Below are 19543 nucleotides of genomic sequence, written 5' to 3'. Positions count from 1 at the left end.
TTTATATTTATCTTATTCACTTACATAAATTCTACAGCGCTATACAGGGATAAGGTTTCTCCTTGTGGAGAGTGACATACCAGCTCTGGCTTGTCAAGGTAAGGAGGCTTATTCACCGTGCAATGCTCCTCTGGGAAATTTAATATGCAAAGAGAGAAAAAGGACTTGAACTCTATAGCGCCACCTGTTGGTAGTAGAGATTCTACAAGTCACAATCAACCCTTAAACGAGTCTTGTAATATGACTTAGGATAAAAGCCAAAACAGAATCTCAATTTGCAGACATGGTGTTTCGGGCTATTGGCCCTCGTCAATGCAAAGCATGAGAACTGATTGTGACTTGTAGGATCGTTACTACCAACAGGTGGCGCTATAGAGTTCAAGTCCCCTCTGAAGAGGCAATTTGCATACAGCGCTATACAGACATCATGCCACTAGTGCAGTTATGTGTACAGAATGGACTCGTTTGTATCAGTCTTATGTAGAAAAGCAAATAAGGAATGTTTTAGTACTGGTAGTACTGTTAGCTAGTTAATTAGTACTGCTAGTTAGTAAGGTTTTAGTAAAACTTTTATTGAAGACCACCCATATTAAATGTTACTTTACGACACCTGTTTAGGTCTTTGCTCCTGGTAGACTTAATTAAAGCATATTGTGTATACTGTTTTTTGTCCTCACCAATTTTTTTTTGGAGATAGATTCATATCCCTTTCTCGCTTGTTTCTTAATAAAAATGCACAAACAGCGATGGTGCATGTGCTGTAGCATCAAACCACACTGCTGATTTCTTGCGGCAATTTGGCATTTTCTTCTTCGTTTCCTATGTATGTGAAATGAGAGAGTTCCATAACCCATTGGTAAATAAGTGACCCTTCGCAGTGTGCTCATATTGACCATTGCTTCTTGATCTGAAATAGGAGGACTGTAAACGCCTCAGGAACAACCTCCATGAATTAGTTTGAAGACACTGGCCATGTGTTGATTACACTCAAACACTGTGCAATGCAGAAGTACTCATCAGCAGAGCACCCATTAAGAATAATGATGGCAATGTCAAAAAATATTTTCTTTTAACTAATAGTTTTCACTCTATTTGTCAAACTCAAATCATCTACTGATTTATCTACAGAACAGATGACAATATCGATAAAGATGTGGATGAGGAGCTTGTTTCTGGCCCCTCGGGCTTCCAGCAAATGTCTGCAAGAGATACCTCCTTGGAGAGGAAAGTTGGTCCCGATTCAGATCCTGCCTCTAAACTCCAAACTGAGAGAGAAGCAACTGAAGAATCAACTGTCAAGTTGTATCAATGCATGCAAACACCGAAGGAGGAGCAGCAATCCTGAAGAGCAATTCGCCCAAGAAATAGATCGTAAGGAGTGGGTGTCAAATTAGGAAATACAACCCCCACGGATGATTTTGAGGAATTTCTCAAAACCTTTGCCTTATTCTTGCGCCAAGTACCCAGCGCAATGCAAATACTTGTATACTGTGCCATGATGAGCGGATTGGAAACCGTCACACTCCCTAATGACGGTAGGTCCCTCCTTGGCTGCATTGTAAAATTACACAATGTGTATGAGTCATACAATCCCTTAGCACCACATGACAATGTGCCCCCATATGGAAGGCACAAATGAGTGATTAATACGGACACCATGCACTGCCTGCCACGCAGTTATGGGCACCAAGGTTCATACACTAATGCTGAGACTGTGCCACACCCTCAGGGCCACCTATATGTCCTATCCACCCCCAGATAGTCATTCAAACCTCAATCCAAAACCTACAACCTACAAGTGACACTACTGATTCTTCACAGGAGGATTTGTTTAACCTGTAGCGTTCAATTAACCATGTAAAATGTCTAAAATAACATTTATGAATGTGCACTTACCTAATCTACAGTATTTACTGGTTTATGTGTAAAGAAGCTATTGTTTTTGAATTAAATTAAAAAAACAAAAAAAGTGTCTGTTTAGTTTACATTGTGCAATACATTAGTAGGTCAGCTGTGTTTGTCTCCCCACATATATGAGCCATGACACACAAAATGGCCGAATAAGAGTTTATTTACACACATATTAGTGCTTGGTTACAGTGAACAACACACTCTAGACCAAACTGATCCTTTCATCAATGGAAATTGGTTGTTGGCCTAGTTGTGTACACACTTCGTATGTTGTTGCTTAGGTTTTCATCAGCAATATATCAACCCACATTGCTAACAACAATCAGTGTATGAAATTAGTGTCATTATTTAGTTTGTTGCATAAATTTTCTACCCATTACAGCATCTACAAAATAATCAGTCAGGCCTCAAGATAGAGAAAACAAAGGTAGAACCATATTGCTTACAGCAGCAAGACATAATAATTGATGGCAAAACGTCATTGAGGAAGTAGCAGCTCCCGTATGGTCGATGAGTGCTGTTGCTAAAATGCCCAACTGATTAAACATGGTCTCAAATCAGGGATATAGGGATGATGCTTATTCCTGCAACGCATACAATTGTATCCAAGTATAGCTATACCATCTGTGAGGCAGTGACCCGTGTCACAGGTGGGGGTAACTGCTTGTTCTCCCCAAGATGCACACGGAGGTGTGTTGAGGCCATGAGTGGGCATTGCAGTCGTAGGTGTGGCTGTGATTGCAATGGTGAAGCAGTGACCAATGTCACAGGTAGGGGTCACTGTGTGTTCCCCCCAGGATGTGCATGGAGGCGTATAGAGGACATGGGAGTGCATGGCAGTCATAGGCATAGCTGTGACTGCAATGCAGACTAGAAATGAAATGGGTGCTGGCCTTGGACATGCTGGTGTCCAGGGCAGATATTGGGAAAACCTGCTCTGGGATGGATGTTGTGTTATGGAACAGACTGCAGGATAGTCCATTTCATTCCAGCCCGGGTTTTCCATGTGGCTAAAGGCCACAGGTTCTTTTGTTAAAGGCCCTGCAGGAAAGGGTTTGGGTGTGTCAGGTCTAACATCAGTGTCAGTCTGGTGTGTGCTATTGTGCAGAGAAGAGGCTTTGCAGAGATATACCTGTGTGAGGCAACACAGGCCTGCGGAGCCAGCAGCCAGGGCAGCTGTATAGCCTGGCACCCGCAGCGTACACAGCAGTGCTGCCGTCCAATGTAACTGGTCTCGGATGTGGATGTCCTGTGCCCGGAGGTGAACCGGAGGTGGATGTCTTGTGCCTGAAGGAGGACTAACATGTTTAACAGCTGCAAACAGGAGGATATGGTTCTGGCTGTAATCCAGAGGATATCAAGGACTGCGTATGGCTGTGAGTAAAGAGACATTAACATGGTGGTGTAGTTGCCCACGGAAACAGGCAAGAGAAAAGACTGGCATTTTTAAGGACTACAATATATCATGTACTGTGCAAAGTAAACTGTGAGTAGAGACATTGATACGGCACTGCAGTCACCCACAGAAACTGGACAGAGGGAGGTCTGTTATGATTGGGTCACGGAGGAGGAGAGCAAGCCCAAGCTGAGCCACAGAAAACCAGAGAGGTTGGTAACTAAACGGATTGCAGACTCCTGATCCTATCCACACAACTAGCAGTAGCCGTGGCGCGTACCTACGATGATCCTAGACGCCTCGGCACAGCCGGAGAGCTAACTAAGCCTAAAGCAAGAAAGGGGAAATCTAAACTGCCCCAGAGGAGACCCCAAAGGAATAGATAGCCCCCAAACATATAGCTGAACATGCATGGACTGAGCTGGAAACTAAGACCTCATGAGGCAGAAAGAAAATCACCAGCAGGGATAGAGGGAGTCGGCTGTCTTAAATCCCAATCTGAAACTCCAGATCACCAATCGTCATCCTCATTATCAGGTGGCAAGCCTCTGTTAATCAGATCAGCTCCATTACCTCCAGTAACCACCAGAGGGAGCCCAGAAAGAGAGTTCATAACCCCTCTGTTAAATTGACCAGCTCCACTACCTTCAGTAGTAACCAGAGGGAGGCCAGAAAGCGAATTCACAACAGAGGTGTTACGAATGAGTCATCGTAGGAGGCAAAAACAGAAATACTAGCTAAGTCCAGAAAACCAGAGAAGTTGGCAGCTATCGGATTGCAGACCCCTGAACCTATCAACAACTAGCAGTAGCCGTGGGGGGTTCCTACGGTGCCCTAGACCCCTCGATCACAGCAGGAGAACTACATAGCCTAAAGACAGAAAGGGAAATCTAAACTGCCCCAGAGCAGACCCCAAAGCAATTGGCAGCCCCCAACATATAATCACGGTGAAGCAAGATGAAAAAACACTCACACAGATAGAAAGATAGGCTGTGCAAATGATGGGGCCCAAGCTAACTAGATAGGACAGGATAGAAAAGCTGCTGTCTGTAATCCGCCAAAACGCTATCAAAACAAGAGCCAACAGCTGATAGGGAAAAAAGCCCTGAAGACGCTAGGCTTCAAAAAGACTATATCAGTACTCAGGTATTTTCTGAAGACAGAGCAAAAAGGAATTCAGCTCACCCCAGCAGGGAATGGCAGAAATCAAGGAAAACAATGCAAAACAAAACCAAGACACAAATGCAAAAAGTAGAGCAGAAAACTTAGCTTTTGAGGAGCAGGAATCAGACTGGTCTCCTAGAATCCCTCAGAAAGATCACCAGCAAGGCAGAAGGGCGTCGGCTGCCTTATATCCAGTCAGTAATTCCCGTCACCCAGTCATCATCATCCTGCCCAGGTGCTTGGTAATCAGCCTCACTACCTTCCTTCACCAGAAGAGGGAGTTCATCAGACCTCAATGGTGAAGGGGAAAATGAACTCACAACAAGAGGTCTGTTGTGAATTCTCTCTCTGGCTTCCCTCTGGTGATTTCTGAAGGTAGTGGAGCTGGTCAGATTGACAGAGGGGTTTGTGAGTTCTCTTTCTGGGCTTCCTCTGGTGGTTACTGGAGGTAGTGGAGCTGAACTGATTGACAGAGGCTTCCCACCTGATAATGAGGAAGACGATTGGAGATCTGGAGTTTCTGACTGGGATTTAAGACAGCCGATTCCCTCTATCCCTGCTGGTGATTCTCTTCCTGTGCCTCCTGAGGTCTGATATCTCCTGCTCTGTCCCTGCATGTTCAGCTAAATGGTTCATTTGCTACTCTGTTTGCATTTGATCTGGTTTGGTCTATCTCTGCTTTGTGCGGGTCACCCAGCTCCGGCTGGGGCTGTGCTGAATCACCGCCCATATGTTACTGCTTGTGCCAGTTTGTTTTGTCCCCTGTTATATTGGTATCTTTTTGCTTTGCTTTCAGAATACACCAGAGTGCTGATATAGTGGGGGCGAAGTCGTGCAACTTCAGTGCTTTTTGTGCATCAGACCTGTTGGACTTTTGCAGGGTTTTTTGCGTGATTGCAGACAGTGTCTTTCCTGTCTTGTCTAGTCAGTGTGGGCCCCATCGTTTGCTCAGTCTATTTTTCTGCCTAAGATTGTGTTTTCATCTTGTCTCACCGACAATATATGTTTGGGGGCTATCTATTCCTTTGGGGTCTGCTCCGGGGCAGTTTAGATTTCCCCTTTCTTGCTTTAGGCTTAGTTAGCTCTCCGGCTGTGCCGAGACGTCTAGGATTATCGTAGGTACGCTCCACGGCTACTGCTAGTTGTGTGGACAGGATCAGGGGTCTGCAATCCGCTTAGTTGCCAACCTCTCTGGTTTTCTGTGGCGTAGCCGGGGCCTGCTATCCTCCTCGGTGACCCATTCATAACAGAATCACCAGTCTTACTGCAAACTCTAGGGTACTCTAAAGAAGGAAAGAATTTTAAAAAATGAAAGTGTCAGAATTTTTTTATATATATTTTTTCCTCTTTTTTTTCTCTGGGGCTGTAGGAGGATATTTTTTGTCTAAATGGAGACTAAGCAATTGTCTGATCATGATGAGCAGCTCGCTGCTGAAGTGCAGGGAATTTCTGCCTATCTCGCTCAATCATCTGCTGTTGAACCAAAAATCCCTACTCCTGATGTGTTTTTTGGGGATTGGTCTAAATTTTAGAATTTTAAGAACAATTGTAAACTATTTTTTGCTTTGAAACCTAACTCATCGGGGAGCTCTGTGCAACAGGTTAAAATTGTCATCTCCTTGCTGCGCAGCGATCCCCAGGATTGGGCCTTTTCTATGACACCCGGAGATCCAATTCTGGCTAATGTGGATGCATTTTTTCAAGCCTTCGGCTTGTTGTATGATGAGCCTAACGTTATTAATCAAGATGAGAAAACCTTATTGGCATTGAACCAGGGTCAGGATTCTGCAGAGTTATATTGTCAAAAATTCCAAAAGTGGGCGGTCCTTACTAAATGGAATGATGATGCCCTAGCAGCTCTCTTTCGGAAGGGTTTGGCGGAAATCGTAAAAGATGTTATGGTGGGATTTCCTGTTCCCTCTGGTCTTGATGACTATGTCATTGGCCATTCAAATTGATCGGCGTTTACGTGAACGTAAACCTACATGAGAGGCGTTGCCGTCTTTCGAACGAACTTCTGAACCCATGCAATGCGATAGGGTTTTGTCTAGGGCGCAACGTCAGGAGTTTAGAAGGCATAATAAGTTGTTTTTTTATGTGGGGATGCCTCTCATACTATTGCTGTCTGCCCTGAGAAACGAGTTTTGCTCACACATTTGCTGTGGGCAGTGTACAGCCTAAGATCCTTTTGGCGATTACCCTGATCTACTCCTTGTCTACATTTTCCACTAAGGCTTTTGTCGCTTCAGGAGCAGCTTTGAATCTGATGGATTTGGACTTTGCTAAACGTTGTGGTTTTCCCATGATACCCCTGCGGACTCCTATCCCTTTGAGGGGTATTGTTGCTACTCCTTTGGCGGAGAATAAACCCCAGTTTTGGACCCAGGTGATAATGCGGGTTGCCCCGGACCACCAAGAGAATTGTAAATTTTTGGTGCTGCACAATTTGCATGATAATATTGTTCTTGGTTTTCCCTGGTTGCAAACTAATAATCCTGTTTTAGATTGGAAATCTGTGTCTGTGGCGAGTTAGGGTTGTCAATGTGTTCTTAGTGACACTCCTGTTTTCTCCACCTCTCCCCAGTCTCATGATATTCCTGACTATTTGGCTGATTTTTCTGATGTAGTCAGTGAGAGTAAGTCTGCGTCTTTGCCTCCTCATAGGAGTTATGACTGTGCAATTGAGTTGATGCCTTATCGGTACCCGAACATGTTGCAATGCGATGTTATATCAAGGAGTCATTGGAGAAGGGTCATATTAGACCATCCTCTTCACCTTTAGGTGCTGGATTTTTTTCTGGCCAAGAAAGATGGTTCATTAAGGCCATGTATTGACTATCGTTCCCTTAACAAAACCACTGTTAAATATCAGTACCCATTGCCCCTGATTTCTGACTTATTTTCCAGAGTTAAAAGTGCCTGTTGGCTTACCAAGCTTGACCTCAGGGGGGCGTAAAATCTTATTCGCATCAAGCACGGGGATGAATGGAAGATGGCGTTTAATACTCCGGAGGGACACTTTGAGTACCTGGTGATGCCTTTTGGGCTCACTAATGCCCCTTCTGCCTTCCAGTCTTTTATGAACGATATTTTCCGGGACTTTGTAGATACGTTTTTGATCATTTATCTGGATGATATTTTGATCTTTTCCAGTGATTGGGATTCTCATGCGGAACATGTCCGGACTGTGTTCCGGATTTTGAGGGAAAATTCTCTGTATGTTAAGGGATCGAAGTGCCTTTTTGGTGTACAGAGGATTTCATTTTTGGGATTTTGTCCCATTTGCTATTGAAATGGACCAGACCAAGATACAGGCCATTTATGATTGGGTTCAGCCCACTGTGACAGCCGTCTGCGAATCTGGGCTGCAGTGGGGACAGCACCCCGAATAACCCCGAGACCCTTAACCCCTATACAGGGATCTGGAATTGTAGCAAGGCCCAGGAGGTAGCTGTCTAGATTAGCAGTGGACCAGAGCAGGACGGCCACCAAGGGGTCAAAACTAAAACCCGTAATCAAGGTCAGGATGCAGGAGTCTGAGACCAGGGCGCAGCAGAGGCACGAAATCAGCAGACAGAAGGAGAGTCAAAAGTCCAGGCCAGGGTCAGTAAAAACAAGAGGGCAGCAAGGTACAGAATCAGCAGGCAGAAGGAGAGTCAGGAATCCAAGCAAAGGTCAGCGTCAAAAAGTCGGAAGAGAGGCGGAGGTACAAAAACAGCAGGCAATAGAATGGTCAAGAATCCAGGCTGAGGTCAGAGTATACACTATAGCAATTCACACAGTAACACGCAGGGGAACCAAGAATATATCCGGCGGCTTGCAAGACCAGTCCCCAGGTATTTGAGGGATCAGGTCCTCCCTCACAGGTTCCCGGCCCGATGATGTAACCAGGACCGCCCCCGGACCAGGCCAGATGGACATGCAGTAAGCCCTACATGACTGACAGAGGGGCGGAGCCTGCACCCACCAGATGCCTGCGCAGGAGCCCCCTCTGCCACCACCCTCACCCTGGAGCGAACCACGGCGCCTCCCAGTGGCTGAGGCAGGAACAGCCGTCCCTGAGTCAAACGGCGACGTGACGGTCCGGCGCCCCCGAGTGGCCGAGACCGGAACTGCAGGCCCTGAGTCTGGCAGTGACATGTCAATCCGGCGCCTCCTAGTGGCCGACGCCGGAACAGCAGGCCCTGAGTCTGGCTGCGACGTGACAGTACCCCCCCTTCTAAGAGGGGCCTCCGGACCCTCAAAACCCGGTTTGTCAGGGTGAAGGAGGTGAAATCTTCTAATTAACCCCTTGGCATGGATGTCACCAGCGGGGACCCAGGACCTCTCCTCTGGGCCGTAGCCCTTCCAATGCACTAAGTATTGCACGGACCCTCTCACTAAACGGGAATCAAGGATACCTTGGACTTCGTACTCCAAGGCACCCTTGACCAAAACTGGAGGAGGAGGGGACTGGACAGGTTGAATTGGGGAGCGGTACGTTTTGAGGAGGGATTTGTGGAAAACATTGGGTATTTTGAAGGACTGAGGGAGCTTTAAGCGAAAGGCTACCGGGTTAATTACCTCCAAAATCTCATAGGGACCAATAAATCTGGGCCCAGTTTGGCAGACGGTACCTTAAGTTTAATGTTCTTGGTAGACAGTCAAACTTTGTCCCCAACTCCCAGGTGCGGCCCCTTGGACCGCCGTTTATTTGCCGCCGAAGCCTGTCTGACTTGGGAGCCTTTTAAGTTTGAGTTCACCTCTGACCAGATGGTCCTTAAGTGATGTATGGATTTCTCTACCCCCGGGAGGTCCGACATCTTAGCCGAAAATGAACCAAAACGTGGGTGTAAACCAAGATTACAGAAGAACGGGGTGGTTTTGATGGATTCTTAGGGCGAATTCGGCTAACGGGAGATGTTCCACCCAATCAGATTGATGTTCCGAAACATAATAGCGGAGATACTACTCTAGGCCCTGGTTAGTGCGCTCAGTTTGACCATTGGTCTCAGGGTGGTAAGCGGAGGAGAAGGATAATTGAACGCCAATCCATTTGCAGAACACCCTCCAGAATTTTGAAACGAACTGGGTTCCTCGGTCGGACACGATATTCACCGGGGCGCCATGCAGTCGTATTACATGAATGACGAACAATTTACTCAGCGTTTCTGCATTAGGTAGTCCAGACAGGGGAACAAAATGTCACTGCTTACTGAACCTGTCTACCACCACCCAGATACACGTCTTCCCTTCTGAGGGTGGCAGGTCAGTAATGAAGTCCATGGAGATGTGGGTCCATGGACTCTCTGGGGCAGGCAAGGACTGGAGCCAGTCATGAGCACAAGTTTCGCAAGCCAGTACGTAATCCTTTCAGTCCTTAACCACCGTCGGCCACCAAAAGTTCCTGGTCACTAGTCTGGCGGTATTATTAACACCAGGATGGCCTGCCAGGACAGAGTCATGCGACTCTTTCATAACTTGTAGACACAACAGGGCCGGAACGAACAATTTCTGGGGGGGCGTCGTGTCCGGGACTGGTTCTGAGGATCTACGGATCTCCTCCAGAAGGTCCAGAGACACGGCCGACACGACGATCCCATTGGCCAGTATTGGGACTGGTTCCGAGTTCTCAGCTTGTGAGGGCCAGAAACTTCGAGAGAGGGCATCAGCCCTTACATTTTTCGTCCCTGGACGAAACGTGATCACAAAGTTAAACCTTGAGAAGAATAAGGCCCACCTGGCCTGCCTAGGATTCAGTCTTTTAGCTGACTCCAAGTAGGTCAGGTTCTTGTGATCTGTGATCACGGTAATCTGGTGTTTAGCACCTTCGAGAAAGTGGCGCCATTCTTCAAAGGCCCACTTTATGGCCAACAATTCCCGATTCCCTATATCATAATTTTTCTCAGTAGGGGAGAATTTTCGGGAAAAGAAGGCACATGGACGGAGTTGAGTGAGAGAGGCAGTGCCTTGGGAAAGCACTGCACCTACCCCAACCTCAGAGGCATCAACCTCTACCACAAAGGGGCGATCTAGATCAGGCTGAATGAATATTGGGCTGGCAGAAAAACACTCCTTTAAAACAGAAAATGCCTGAAGTGCCTCTGGCTTCCAATTAACCACGTCAGCCCCCTTCCGGGTCAGATCCGTGAGCGGTTTGGCGATCTCAGAGAAGCCTTTGATGAATTTACGGTAGTAATTAGTAAATCCCAAGAATCGCTGCAGCGCTTTTAGAGTTTTAGGTTGTACCCATTCTCTAATGGGTCGGATCTTGGCAGGATCCATGCGAAACCCCTTAGCAGAAATCATGTACCCCAAAAATTGTACCTCCTCAGCCATAAAAACACATTTCTCCAACTTGGCGTATAGAGAATGTTCTCTAAGTCTCTGGAGTACAGAACGGACATGTTGCACGTGTGTAAGAACATCAGCGGAGTAAATCAGGATGTCATCCAAATAAACCACTACATATACCCCACAAATATCCCTGAATATATCATTCACAAAGTGTTGGAACACGGCGGGCGCGTTACTCAACCCAAACGGCATCACAAGATACTCAAAATGACCAAGAGGTGTGTTAAAGGCTGTTTTCCACTCATCCCCATTTCTTATGCGAACCAGATTGTAAGCCCCCTGGAGATCAAGCTTAGTGAACCAACGGGCTCCTAGTAGCTGATTAAACAGATCAGGGATGAGTGGAAGCGCTACTGATTTTTCACAGTAATCGCGTTCAGCTCACGATAATCAATACACGGTCTGAGTCCACCATCTTTTTTTTCTACAAGAAAAACCCAGCCCCTACAGGTGAAGTGGAGGGTCTAATAAAACCTTTTTGCAAGCTGTCCGCTATGTAGTCCTTCATGGCTACATGCTCAGGACCAGAGAGGTTAAATATTCTCCCCTTAGGGAGACGAGCACCTGGGACCAAGTCTATAGGACAGTCATACTCTCTATGAGGAGGTAATTTCTCATACTCCACTATGGAAAAGACGTCCTCATAGTCCCTGAATGCGTATGGTATAAAGGGTGTTTTAATTTTAATTTGGTTCACTGACAGCAACATACAGTGATTCTGACACTGTGGACTCCAGCGCACGATATCCCCTTGGTGCAGTCAATAATAGGATTATGCTGGCGCAACCATGGCATACCTAACACAACTGCATGTGATAAATTGGGAATAACAAAAAATGACATATGTTCTGTGTGTAATGCCCCCACTGACATAATCTCTGTAGTAACAAATTCCACTCCACCCTGGATAATGGATGTACCATTAATCGCCGTGGTTTGAATAGGGGCATTAAGCCTTAAAAGAGGTACACCGAGTTTCCTTGCAAGCAAAAAATCTATGAAGTTGCCTGCGGAACCACAATCCACATAGGCCTTCACACACAAAGATTTCTTTGAAAATAAGAGAGAAACGGGTAACAAAAGTTTAGCCGCATTTGCAGGCAATACCTGAGCCTCTGGGACAGCACGACCAGAGCTGCCCAGAGGTCGACGTCCCAGGAATGTGGATTTCTGACGCTCAGCATTTCCCTTGAAGCCTTCAGGCTGCAGCATGATGGTATAGGAAGATGGGAGTATTCCTTCAGGCTGTGCACTGGAGCAGGTGTAGGCCAGGTAATCAGCTCAGGGAAAAAAAAAAAAAAAAATCAAGAGACTGCTTTTATATATGATGGAAATATACACAAAAAGCAGTTCTTTTTTGGCCGGATATAATGTGACGGCCGTCTGCAAATCTGGGCTGCAGTGGGGACAGCACCCCGAGTAACCCCGAGACCCTTAACCTCTATACAGGGATCTGGAATTGTAGCAAGGCCCAGGAGGTAGCTGTCTAGATTAGCAGTGGACCAGAGCAGGATGGCCAACCAAGGGGTCAAAACGCAGGAGTCTGAGACCAGGGCGCAGCAGAGGCACAAAATCAGCAGACAGAAGGAGAGTCAAAAGTCCAGGCCAGGGTCAATAAAACTAGGAGGGCAGCAAGGTACAGAATCAGCAGGCAGAAGGAGAGTCAGGAATCCAAGCAAAGGTCAGCGTCAAAAAGTCGGAAGAGAGGCGGAGGTACAAAAACTGCAGGCAATAGAATGGTCAAGAATCCAGGCTGAGGTCAGAGTATACACTATAGCAATTCACACAGTAACACGCAGGGGAACCAAGAATATATCCGGCGGCTTGCAAGACCAGTCCCCAGGTATTTGAGGGATCAGGTCCTCCCTCACAGGTTCCCGGCCCGATGATGTAACCAGGACCGCCCCCGGACCAGGCCAGATGGACATGCAGTAAGCCCTACATGACTGACAGAGGGGCGGAGCCTGCACCCACCAGATGCCTGCGCAGGAGCCCCCTCTCTGCCACCACCCTCACCCTGGAGCGAACCACGGCGCCTCCCAGTGGCTGAGGCAGGAACAGCCATCCCTGAGTCCGACGGCGACGTGACGGTCCGGCGCCCCCGAGTGGCCGAGACCGGAACTGCAGGCCCTGAGTCTGGCAGTGACGTGTCAATCCGGCGCCTCCTAGTGGCCGACGCCGGAACAGCAGGCCCTGAGTCTGGCTGCGACGTGACACCCACTTCTTTGAAGGCTCTCCAGAAGTTTTTGGGTTTTGCTAATTTCTACCGTAAATTTATAAGTAATTTTTCTGGTATTGTTAAACCCCTGACTGATTTGACCAAAAAGGGCGCTGATGTGGTGAATTGGTATCCAGAAGCAGTTTCGGCATTTCAGGAGCTTAAGCGGAGATTCACTTCTGCTCTGGTTCTACGGCAACCTGATGTCTTACTCCCATTTCAGGTGGAGGTAGATGCTTTCTGAGATTGGTGGAGGAGCTGTTTTGCCCCAAAGAGATCCTGTGACTTCTACGATGAGTCCCTGTGCCTTCTTTTTTCGAAAATTCTCCCCATCTGAACGTAACTATGATGTGAGGAATCGGGAATTATTGACCATGAAATGGGCATTTGAAGAGTGGAGACATTGGTTGGAGGGAGCTAGACATCAAGTTGTGGTCCTCACCGACCACAAGAATTTGATTTATCTTGAATCAGCCAAACGCTTGAATCCTAGACAGGCTAGGTGGGCCTTGTTTTTCACGCGTTTTAATTTTGTGGTCTCTTTTCTTCCGGGCACTAAGAATGTTAAGGCGGACACACTTTCTAGGAGTTTCTTTGCGGATTCTCTTATTGTGACCGAGCCTACTACCATTCTAAATGAGGGTGTATTTCTTTCCGCTATCTCACCCGATTTGAGACGTGCCCTGGAGGAATTTCAGGAGGACACACCTGAACGTTGCCCTATGGGAAAATTGTATGTCCTTGACCAGTGGAGGAAAAGAGTAATGTCTGAAATTCTTTGTTCCTCGTTGGCTCGTCATCCAGGTATTTTTGGTACCAGAGTTGGTGATTTGGTCTTTTTGGTGGCCTGCCTTATCTTGTGATGTCAGGAATTTTGTGCAGTCCTGTGGGACTTGTTCTTGGGCCAAGCCCTGTTCTCATTCTAGTGGGTTGTTGATGCCCCTGCCGGTGCCCAGAAGGCCATGGACTCATATCTCAATGGATTTTATTTCTGATCTTCCTGTCTCTCAGAGGATGACTGTTATCTGGGTGATCTGTGATAGATTTTCTAAGATGGTCCATCTTGTACCACTCCCAAAGTTACCATCTTCCTCTGAGTTGGTGCCCTTGTTTTTACAACAGGTGGTTCGGTTGCACGGGATTCCTGAGAACATTGGTCGGACACAGGAGTCCAGTTTGTTTCCTGATTTTGGAGAGCTTTTTGTTCCAAACTGGGAATTCAGTCATCTTTCTCCTCTGCATTTTATCCTCAGACCAATGGGCAGACTGAGAGAACAAACCAGACTTTGGAATCCTATTTGAGATGCTTCATATCTGCTGATCAGGATGACTGGGTGTCATTTTTGCCCTTGGCTGAATTTGCGCTAAACAATAGGGCTAGTTCTGCCACTTTGATGTCGCCCTTTTTCTGTAATTTTGGGTTTCATCCTCAATTTTTTTCAGGACAGCTGGAATCTTCGGCCTGCCCAAGCGTAGATTCTGTGGTAGAGAGAATGCAGCAGATTTGGGACCAAGTGGTGGATAAGTTGTCCCACTCTCAGGAAAAAGCCCAATGGTCTTCCAACTGGCATAGGACCATTGGTCCCCGGTTTAAAGTGGGTGATATGGTTTGGTTGTCTTCAAAGAATATTCCGATGAAGGTTGCGTCTCCAAAATTCAAGATTCATTGGTCCTTATAAGACTTTGGAAATCCTTAATCCCATGTCATTCAATTTGGCTCTTCCAGTTACGTTTAAAATTCATAACATGTTCCATAAATCCTTGCTGAAGAGGTTTGTAGAGCCAGTAGTTCCCATGGCGGCGCCTCCTGACCCTGTATTGGTTAAAGGTAATTTGGAGTATGAGGTAGAGAAAATATTGGATTCTCGTTTGGCTAGACAGAGACTCCAGTACTTGGTCAAATGGAGGGGATATGGCCAGGAGGATAATTCTTGGGTCTCTGCTTCTGACATTCATGCCGAAAGATTGGTTCATGCCTTTCACCGGGTCCATCCTGACTGGCCTGGTGGCATGGATGAGGGTTTGGTAACCCCTCCTCAAGGGGGTACTGTTGTGAATTCTCTCTCTGACTTCCCACTGGTGATTACTGAAGGTAGTGGAGCTGGTCAGATTGACAGAGGGGTTGCGAGTTCTCTTTCTGGGCTCCCTCTGGTGGTTACTGGAGCTGATCTGATTGACAGAGGCTTGCCACCTGATAATGAGGAAGATGATTGGAGATCTGGAGTTTCAGATTGGGATTTAAGACAGCCGATTCCCTCTATCCCTGCTGGTGATTTTCTTCCTGTGCCTCCTGAGGTCTGATATCTCCTGCTCTGTCCCTGCATGTTCAGCTAAGTGGTTCATTTGCTACTCTGTTTGCATTTGATCTGGTTTTGTCTATCTCTGCTTTGTGCGGGTCAGCCAGCTCCAGCTGGGGCTGTGCTGAATCACCGCCCATATGTTACTGCTTGTGCCAGTTTGTTTTGTCCCCTGTTATATTGGTCTCTTTTTGCTTTACTTTCAGAATATACCAGAGTTCTGATATAGTGGGGGCGAAGTCGTGCGACTTCAGTGTTTTTTGTGCATCAGACGTGTTGGACTTTTGTAGGGTTTTTTGCGTGATTGCAGACAGTGTCTTTCCTTTCCTATCCTGTCTAGTCAGTGTGGGCCCCATCATTTGCTCAGTCTATTTTTCTGCCTGCGATTGTGTTTTCATCTTGTCTCACCGAAAATATATGTTTGGGGGCTATCTATTCCTTTGGGGTCTGCTCCGGGGCAGTTGAGATTTATTGATCCTATGTAGAGTCTTGGCCCGCCAGGTCTCTGGCAAATGACTTGGTGCAGTTGGTGGAGGAGTGGCTCCAGCCTAAGTTTTTGACCCCAAAAGTGAGGGGGACACAACTCCTGTTTCCCCTAAAGCGGCTCCAAGGTCTAGTCATGTTGCAGTTGTGGAGTGATGGCAGTGTCATGAGCCTGGACATGGGGCTAGCAACTGTTCTGCGACATCTGAGCCCATGAACTGCCATTTTTCTATGTATGCCCATTCAGTCTGTACCACCACTATGGGCACTGCCGGCAGCAAACTGCGATTGTGCCAGGTACTTGTGAATGGGTGCCGAACAGAGGCTCTCCTGGACAAGGGGACCAAAGTGACTTTGGTCAATAGGTCCCTTGTTGCCAGGGACAACCCCAAAGGACAGAAAGTGAAGGTGATGGATATTGATGTGAAAATCCATAAATATCCAAATGCGGAGGCTAAATTTTCCACATCACATGGGGACTTTAACCCCTTCATGACCAAGCCTATTTGACCTTAATGACCAGGCCATTTTTTGCAATTCTGACCAGTGTCCCTTTATGAGGTAATAACTCCGGAACGCTTCAACGGATCCTAGCGATTCTGAGAGTGTTTTTTCCTGACATATTGGGCTTCATGTTAGTGGTAAATTTAGGTCGATAGTTTTTGCGTTTATTTGTGAAAAAAATCAGAAATTTGGCAAAAATTTAGAAAATTTAGCAATTTTCAAATTTTGAATTTTTTTTCTGTTAAACCAGAGAGTTACGTGACACAAAATAGTTACTAAATAACATTTCCCACATGTCTACTTTACATCAGCACAATTTTGGTAACAAAATATTTTTTTGTTAGGAAGATATAAGGGTTAAAAGTTGACCAGCGATTTCTCATTTTTACAATAAAATTTACAAAACCATTTTTTTTTAGGGACCACCTCACATTTGAAGTCACTTTGAGGGGTCTATATGGCAGAAAATACCCAAAAGTGACACCATTCTAAAAACTGCACCCCTCAAGCTACTCAAAACTACATTCAAGAAGATTAACCCTTCAGGTGTTTTACAGGAACTAAAGCAACGTGAAAAGAAAAAATGGACATTTTAATTTTTCCAACAAAAATTTTCATTTAGCATCAATTTTTTCATTTTCACATGGGCAACAGGATAAAATGGATCCTAAAAATTGTTGGGCAATTTCTCCTGAGTACATGATACCTCATATGTGGTCATAAACCACTGTTCGGGTGCATGGCAGGGCTCAGAAGGGAAGGAGCACCATTTGACTTTTTGAATGGAAAATATGCTGGAAAATTTAGCGGTTGCCATGTCACGTTTGGAGAGCCCCTGTGTGCATAAACATTGGAGCTCCTCCACAAGTGAGCCCATTTTGGAAACTAGACCCCCCAAGGAACTTATCTAGATGCATAGTGATCACTTTGAACCCTCAGGTACTTCACAAATTGATCTGTAAAAAAAAAAAAAGTACTTTTTTTTCACAAAAATTTTCTTTTAGCCTCAGTTTTTTCATTTTCACATGGGCAACAGGATAAAATGGATCCTAAAATTTGTTAAAAAATTTCTCCTGAGTACACCGATACCTTATATGTGGTCATAAACCACTGTTTGAGCGCACGGCAGGGCCCGGAAGGGAAGGAGCACCATTTGACTTTTTGAATGGAAAATTAGCTCCAATCGTTATCGGACACCATGTCGCGTTTGGAGAGCCCCTGTGTATCTAAACATTGGAGCTCCCCCACAAGTGACCCCATTTTGGAAACTAGACCCCCTATGGAACTTATATAGATGTGTAGTGAGCACTTTGAACCCCCAAGTGCTTCACAAAAGTTTATAGCACAGAGCAGTGAAAATAAAAAATATTTTTTTTCCTCAAAAATGATTTTTAGCACACTATTTTTAATTTTCACAAGGGTAACAGGAGAAATTGGACCACAAAAGTTGTTGTCCAGTTTGTCCTGAGTATGCTGGTGCCCCATATGTGAGGGAGAACCACTGTTTGGGCACACGGCAGGGCTCAGAAGGGAAGGAGCGCTATTTGACTTTTTGAAATGCAAATTACTTCTAATCGTTAGCGGACACCATATCGTGTTTGGAGAGCCCCGGTGTGCCTAAACATTGGAGCTTCCCCACAAATGACCCCATTTTGGAAACTAGACCCCCTAAGGAACTTATCTAGATGTGTGGTGAGCACCTTGAACCCCCAAGCACTTCACACAAGTTTATAACGCAGAGCCATGAAAATAAAAAATATTTTTTTTCCTCAAAAAATTATTTTTTAGTGCGCAATTTTTTATTTTCACAAGGGTACGAGGATAAATTAGACCCCAAAAGTTGTTGTCCAGTTTGTCCTGAGTACACTGGTACCCCATATGTGGGTGGGGACCACTGTTTGGGTACACGTCGGGGCTCGGAAGGGAAGTAGTGACATTATGAAATGCTGACTTTGATGGAATGGTCTGCGAGCATCATGTAACATTTGCAGAGCCCCTGATGTACCTAAACTGTGGAACCCCCCACAAGTGACCCCATTTTGGAAACTAGACCCCCCAAGGAACTTGTCTAGATGTGTGGTGAGCACCTTGAACCCCCAAGCGCGTCATAGAAGTTTATAACGCAGAGCCGTGAAAATAAAAAATTTTTTTTTTTCCTCTAAAAAAAGATTTTCAGCCAGCAATTTTTTATTTTCACAGGGGTAGCAGGATATATTGGACCCCAAAAGTTGTTGTACAGTTTGTCCTGAGTACGCTGGTGCCCCATATATGGGGGGAACCATTGTTTGAGCACACATAAGGGCTCGGAATGGAAGTAGTGACGTTTTGAAATGCAGACTTTGATGGAATGGTCTGCGGTCGTCGTTACGTTTGCAGAGCCCCTGATGTGCCTAAACAATAGAAACCCCCCACAAGTGACCCCATTTTGGAAACTAGACCTCCCAAGGAACTTATAGATGTCTGGTGAGCACTCTGAACCCCCTAGTGCTTCACAGAAGTTTATAACGCAGAGACGTGAAAATAAAAAAATAAAAATTTTTCCACAAAAATATTTTTTTAGCCCCCCAATTTTTTATTTTCCCAAGGGTACCAGGAGAAATTAGAGCCCCAAAGTTGTTGTGCAATTTTCCTGAGTACACTGATACCCCATATGTTGGGGTAAACCACTGTTTGGGCACACGTCGGGGCTTGGAAGGGAGGGAGCACCGTTTAACTTTTTGAACGCAAAATTGGCTGGAATCAAAAGTTGCACCATGTCGCGTTTGGAGACCCCCTGATGTGCCTAAACAGTGGAAACCCCTTAATTCTACCTTCAACCCTAACCCCAACACACCCGTAACCACAGCCCTAACCCCAACACATCTCTAACCCTAATCCCAACCCTAACCCTAACACACCCCTAACCCTAATCCCAACCCTAACCCTAACCACAAGCCTAACCCTAATTCCAACCCTAACCCTAATTTTAACCCTAATTCCAACCCTAACCCTAATTCCAACCCCAACCCTAACCCTCTCTCCAACCCTAACCCTCTTTCCAACCCTAACCCTCTTTCCAACCCTAACGGAAAAATAAAAATAAAAATAATTTCTTTATTTTATCAGTTGATCCTGCCTATGGGGGTGATAAACGGGGGGGTTTATTTACATTTCATTCTATTTTGATCACTGTGAAAGTGATCAAAATGAATGAATGAATGAATGAATGGAAATTGGAGCCGGCGGGCGCACTGC

The 19543-nt window shown here is 45.9% G+C and overlaps 1 protein-coding gene across 2 annotated transcripts in view; it reads right to left on the bottom strand.

Annotated features, from left to right (window-relative positions):
- The window catches only part of LOC141097827 (nicotinamide N-methyltransferase-like), a 38570-nt gene that overhangs the window by 15071 nt on the left and 3956 nt on the right, over positions 1-19543 (bottom strand). Inside the window, exon 1 of one of the 2 annotated variants that reach the window (XM_073585289.1) lies at positions 11915-12044. The exons of the other annotated variant lie outside the window; for it this stretch is intronic. The gene's annotated coding sequence lies outside the window, so the exon portion shown is untranslated. Of the gene's footprint in view, positions 1-11914; positions 12045-19543 lie in introns of those variants that run through there. 2 annotated transcript variants of the gene reach the window in all.

Source organism: Dendrobates tinctorius, unplaced genomic scaffold (assembly GCF_039654945.1).
Source record: "Dendrobates tinctorius isolate UK_male_01 unplaced genomic scaffold, ASM3965494v1 ptg000086l, whole genome shotgun sequence".
NCBI classification, from domain to species: Eukaryota; Metazoa; Chordata; class Amphibia; order Anura; family Dendrobatidae; genus Dendrobates; species Dendrobates tinctorius.
Note: the sequence above shows the minus strand (reverse complement) of the source record. Positions and strands in the feature narration are given on the sequence as shown.